Here is a 6,000-nt window from a genome sequence, read left to right as displayed (position 1 = left end):
GATAAACAAAACTTGTGTAGATCAGCTACCAAGTAGGTTTGAGATATATATACATATAATAGGTTACACATTTAGAACAAGCTACTGTGCAGGTTGCCAAGTAATAAGTATACTTTTTCAATTATAGACACAAGAAAGGTTTAAAAACACACACAGTGTGTTTATTAAAGATGAAAGTAAAGTAATAACAATTAGAATAAGTATGAATTTGATGAGAACTAAACAAATAGCAGAGGAAATTCCCAGTTGAGCATAATATATACAGAGAACCATTATATTCCTAAAAGAGCAAATATTTATCATCTGAGTCCACTTCAACGTTTATTTGAATACCTGACACAGGCCCCTACCTCCCGTGATGTTTAGAGATAGATATTTGTCAGAAGACCTTACTGGAAGACTCCAGCTGCTGTTGAATATTCACGCTACAAGTGATCACTTCCAAATGGTCCTGGCTTTTTCCATTGAAATCATCAGAAGCAGAAACAGAAGTCCTACCAACTGTACTGCTTTTCCAGAGGAGCCTGCTTTCTAGTGGAGAGACATAGACATAAAAACAAGCCAGTGCAGTACAGTTATCGTGCTTGAGAGTAAAACTGTGAAGAAAGCAGTGGAGCATGGAAGAGAGAGCGGGCAGTCCCACTGGAGAAGGAGGACAGTCACGAAGAGCTTCTAGTGGAGGGATCACCCAGAGCAGGAGGCCTGGGAGGCTGGGCGATTTCAAAATCCCATGAGACATTAGCGCCATTCTGTACACTAGGGTTTGTGGGTGGTGGGCTGCACACTAGGAAATGAGTATAGACAGGCAAGTGGCATTCACTGAGCATCCTTATGACTTGCTATGGCATTTGGAATTTTTCCTGAGTGAAATGCGGAAGGAAGGGAGGAGTCATGAGGCTAAGATTCTAGTACTGATTGCCATCATTGAACTGGATGACGGTAGATAAATTATATAACTTGGTGAGTTTCAGTTTCACACCTATGTGAAGAGAGGAGGCAGAGAAAATCTCTGGGGTCCTTACTTATTTTGATCCATACTATTGATAAGAGCTGTCATTTCTGAGTGTTTATGATGTACCAGACACTTCATTTGCTTTGTCTCACTTAATCCTTGCATTAACCATGAGATAGATATGACCACTCCCCCATTTACTACTAAGAGGTTGAGTTATATTAACACATCCAATAAGAACCTAGACTTGAATCTATACGTATTTTCCCAAAACCAATGAGGTTTTTATTTTTTGGAGGTGAAGAGATATTCAAATTTATTTCTCAGTTCTTTTTTCTGAAAATGAAAACTTTGTGTAACCACTTAACACCAAAGCCAATGAGGTTTTTTTTTTTTTTTTTTTTTGGTTGTGTTGGGTCTTTGTTGCTACGTGCGGGGTGCTACTTTTTGTTGCAGTGCCCGGGCTTCTCATTGTGGTGGCTTGCCTTGTTGCAGAGCACGGGCTTCAGGTGGCGGGCTTCAGTAGTTTCAGTGCGTGGGCTCAGTAGTTGTGGCTCATGGGCTGTAGAGCACAGGCTCAATATTTGTGGCACACGGGCTGTGTTGCTTCGCGGCATGTGGGATCTTCCCAGACCAGGGCACAAACCTGTGTCCCCTGTATTGGCAGGCGGATTCTTAAGCACTGTGCCACTGGGGAAGTCCACCAATGAGGTTTTAACAGGACATTTTTTGGTGCTTAATTCTAAAAATTTTAATATTTTAATAAAAAATTTAAAAGTATTAAAATTGTTTTAAATTTTAATTAAAAATTTAGTAAAATGAGGTGTAATACAGATCTTATTTGAAAGATGGTGGCCAGTCTCTATATTCTATGAAGATAGAATAAAAAGAAATGGGTTGCAAATGCAGTATCTCAATTGATTCCATTTAAGGGTAAGGAGCATTTTTAGGTAGTGGAGGCTATTAGCCATAGTTGTGGTTATATACATGTTTTCTCTAGAGGTTTTTAATTAAGGACAGTTTTGCCTGTCTGAATTATTTAAAGTGTTGTTCTGACCAGATGTAAGTGGCTGAACAGGACAGGTACTCATGCTTCTCTTTGATTCATGGTCTAATCCGGAAACATCACCTAATAACCAGATGGGTTCCCTCACTGGAAAGGATAGAAATTGTCTGCCATATTCTTAAATTATCATCATATCATAACATACTATAGGAAATGTTTTATGAAAATGGAGAGGTCAGTTGTTTTAAATTAATTTTTAAAATTCTCTCTCATTATTGTGATCAAATTGTGTCTATGCATACATGTATATCTTATGCATACATACACTTGAAGGAAAAAAGGACCTGTGGAAATTCAAACTTACAATATTCATAAATTAAGAAGTAACTTATTTAAATCAGTGTTTCTGAACTTTTAAAGATATTTGTCCCTTTAGATAAAACAGAGAATTCCATACACACACTTCCCAGTATTCTGATCTAAGAACGTTTCCTTTGTGAGAGGTTCTTAATATCTCCTAAGTGGGCTTCCTGCTCATTAAGGTATTGCTAAGCTTTATTCTATATAGTTTCTCTTACAAAAAGAGTGTTTTTTCTCTTTTAATATAAGATTATAACATATCATGTATTTTTAAAATTACACCTTATCAGTCTACCTCTTCTAAAAATTCTGATTTGCCACTACAGTCTAATCTCTTTCTGAATCACAAATTTAAATTTGTACTTGAGTGATTTTGCATAATCTTGGCCCACTATTCAGGGGAGCTGGGTGAAGACAGGAAAGAAAAACTTAAAGCTAAAATATGAAAAATAATTCCCAAATAACTAGACATGCAGATTTCTTTGGAATAGTGATATGTTCCACAACAATGCAATTAGTGATTAACTTTTTAGCTGCCTTAAGTGAAATTCACCTGTCTTCAGTCTCATTGGTTTCCCCTTTTTGATTATTCAACCACATACCTAAACAACTTTGCTAGATTTCATTTGAATTATACTTTTATATTTTTCAGGCAAATTTATTAAAGCACAGTTGAAATTCTATTAGAAAGGTCTTCAGCATTTCTACTTAGAGGGAAGCATCTCTATGAGGACCTTCTACCATGTTACTCAGCTGACATTCTGATGCATCTATTACTCTTGAAATCTGTCCTTGAGGAAACGGTATACCATAAACGAAAGTCAAATACTAGCTTCCCCATTATTATAAAAATCAACTTACTTAATGTCTAATTACCCTCTTAGATACAGTGACACATTTGTAAATGGTCATAAATGAAAAAGGAATGATTATGTTTGAAATTTGATCACTGAAGTTGCTAATAATTTGGTTGATTCCATTTTCCCCATGCCCCAGCATCAACTGCCAAAAATCTCACTCGTTGGGTGGTTGCCAAAGCATAGAAAACCCTAATAAAGAACGTTAGTGGAGTTATTAAGTTATTACTATTCTTGTTTGTTCTCTTCTCTTCTCTCCTCTCTGCTTTTCTTCCCTCTACTCCCCAAATAGGCACATTGTCTGCAAATGGGCTAACCATTTTGCCCAGCTTTATAATACCATTAAAACACTTTCAAAATGAACAGAAATAGGAAAGCCCACAGAAAAGTGAGCTATTTACAATGCACATGTGCTAGAAACTGCAATGATTATAAAGACAATAAAAATGTACTCATTAGAAGTATTGAATAAGACATTCAAGGCTTGAAAAAAAAATTCACTTTGATGAATCAGCAAAGTGATGAAACTCACCAAGCCCTTGTTGACCCCTGCTTGCTACTCTCTGATAGTTCATATCTATTCCCTTATATGAAGATGCCTATCGAATTAATATTTGCAGGTAGGAACTTGGCATCTTCATTTGGATGTTAAAGGGATCTCTACCTCAATATTTTTAACAACTTTACTGAGATATAATCCATGTATCATATAACTCAGCCACTCTCAGAGTACAACTCATTGTTCTTTTAGTAAGTCCACAGAGTTGTGCAACCATCAGAACGATTCAATTTTATATTTTCTTCTCCACACCCAAAAGCAGTCACTCACCACCCAGCCCAACCCCAAGGCAACCATTAATCTACTTTCTGTCTCTCTACAGATGTACCTATTCTGGACATTTCATATAAATGGAATCATACAATATATGGTCTTTTATGACTGGCTTCTTTCAATTAGGATAATGTTTTTAAGGTTCATCCATATTGTAGTATTTTATTTCTTGTTATGGCTGAATAATATTTCATTCTAAAGATATGGCACATTTTGTTCATCCATTTATCAGTAGATAGCCATTTGGGTTGTTTCCATCTTTTGGCTATTATGAATAATGCCACTATGAATGTGAGGTGGCGGTATCTCATTGTGGTTCTGATTTGCATTTCTCTAATGGCTAATGATGTTGAGCATCCTTTCATGTGTTTACTGGCCATTTGTATATCTTCTTGGAGATATATCAATTCAAATTCTTGGCCCATGTTTTGTTTTAAAATATACCGTAGTAATAAAATTTTGAGGTATAGTAAGGCCCACAGATCAGGAGATATTTGTCACTAAAAAGATAGCTTATCACTCACCAATTCCTAAGAGAAGTGGGCATGCTATGCTGAGAGGGGCACATGGGCAAGCACCAGTGTTAGTCATGAGTCAGAGAAGAAATAGGGAACTGTGAACCTTTATTGCAGGTTCCTCAGGAAGGAAAAGATGAGGTAGGGCAAGCAAGCTTAGCATTGGCTAGAATGAGTAATTTCAGCAGGCTTTGGGGCACAGAGGCTGTCTCTAGTTGTCTGGTACTAGGGCAACTGGGCAGGCAGACAGTGGCCTGGAGTGTGAGAGTTTGATAAAGAAGATAGTTCAGGGCGTGGAATCTGGATTGATTGGTATGTATTTGAAAGGTGCACCCCTGGGAGGAAGAGTACTCCTGTTGATGGGGGTGGGGTAGTGATAAAAGAGGCAGGTGATTTAGACATATAATCATGTTGTCTAGAATAAGTCATGTCCACCATATGCATTTAGGGCAGATGTTAAAGCATCAAGTTTATGTCAGTTAGAAACATAGTTAATCACATTTAAAATTGGGTTATTTTTCTTTTATTGGTGAGTTGTAAGAGTTCTTTACATATTGTATATACAAGTCTCTTAGCAGATACATAACTTGCAAGTATTTTCTCTCATTTTGTGGATTGTTTTTTCACTTTTTTGATGGTGTAGGTTGAAGACAAAGGGTTTAATACTTTTGATATAGTCCGTATATTTCTTTCTTTCTTTTGTCACCTGTGATTTTGGTGTCCTATCTAAGAGACCATTGCCTAAACCAAACTCACAAAGACCTCTATTTTCTTTAGTTTTATTGTTTTTAGCTTTACATTTAAGTCCATGATCTATTTTGAGTTCATCATGGTGTATCACATGAGGGAGGAGTTGAAACTCATTCTTTGGCATGTGGATATCCGGTTTTTCCCACACCATTTGTTTTGTTTGTTGGTTGGTTGGTTTTAACACAGCAGGTCCTTATTAGTTATCTATTTTATACATATTAGTGTATGTATGTCAATCCCAATCTCCCAGTTCATCCCCCCACCACCCCACCACCCCCGCTTTCCCCGCTTTGTGTCCATACGTTTGTTCTCTGTGTCTCTATTTCTGCCTTGCAAACTGGTTCATCTGTACCATTTTTCTAGATTCCACATATATGTGTTAACATACGATATTCGTTTTTCTCTTTCTGACTTACTTCACTCTGTATGACAAGTCTCTAAGTCCTTCCACATCTCTACAAATGACCCAATTTCATTGCTTTCTATGGCTGAGTAATATTCTATTCTATATATGTACCACATCTTCTTTATCCATTCATCTACCAATGGGCATTTAGGTTGCTTCCATGACCTGGCTATTGTAAGTAGTGCTCCAATGAATATTGGGGTGCATGCGTCTTTTTGAATCATGGTTTTCTCTGGTTATATGCCCAGTAGTGGGATTGCTGGGTCATATGGTAGTTCTATTTTTAGTTTTTAAAGGAACTTCCATACTGTTCTCCATAGTG

This window comes from Delphinapterus leucas, chromosome 11, assembly GCF_059928025.1.
Source record: "Delphinapterus leucas isolate spDelLeu-1000000601 "Yukka" chromosome 11, BTC_Dleu_Yukka2, whole genome shotgun sequence".
NCBI classification, from domain to species: Eukaryota; Metazoa; Chordata; class Mammalia; order Artiodactyla; family Monodontidae; genus Delphinapterus; species Delphinapterus leucas.
This window is presented reverse-complemented; position numbering follows the sequence as displayed.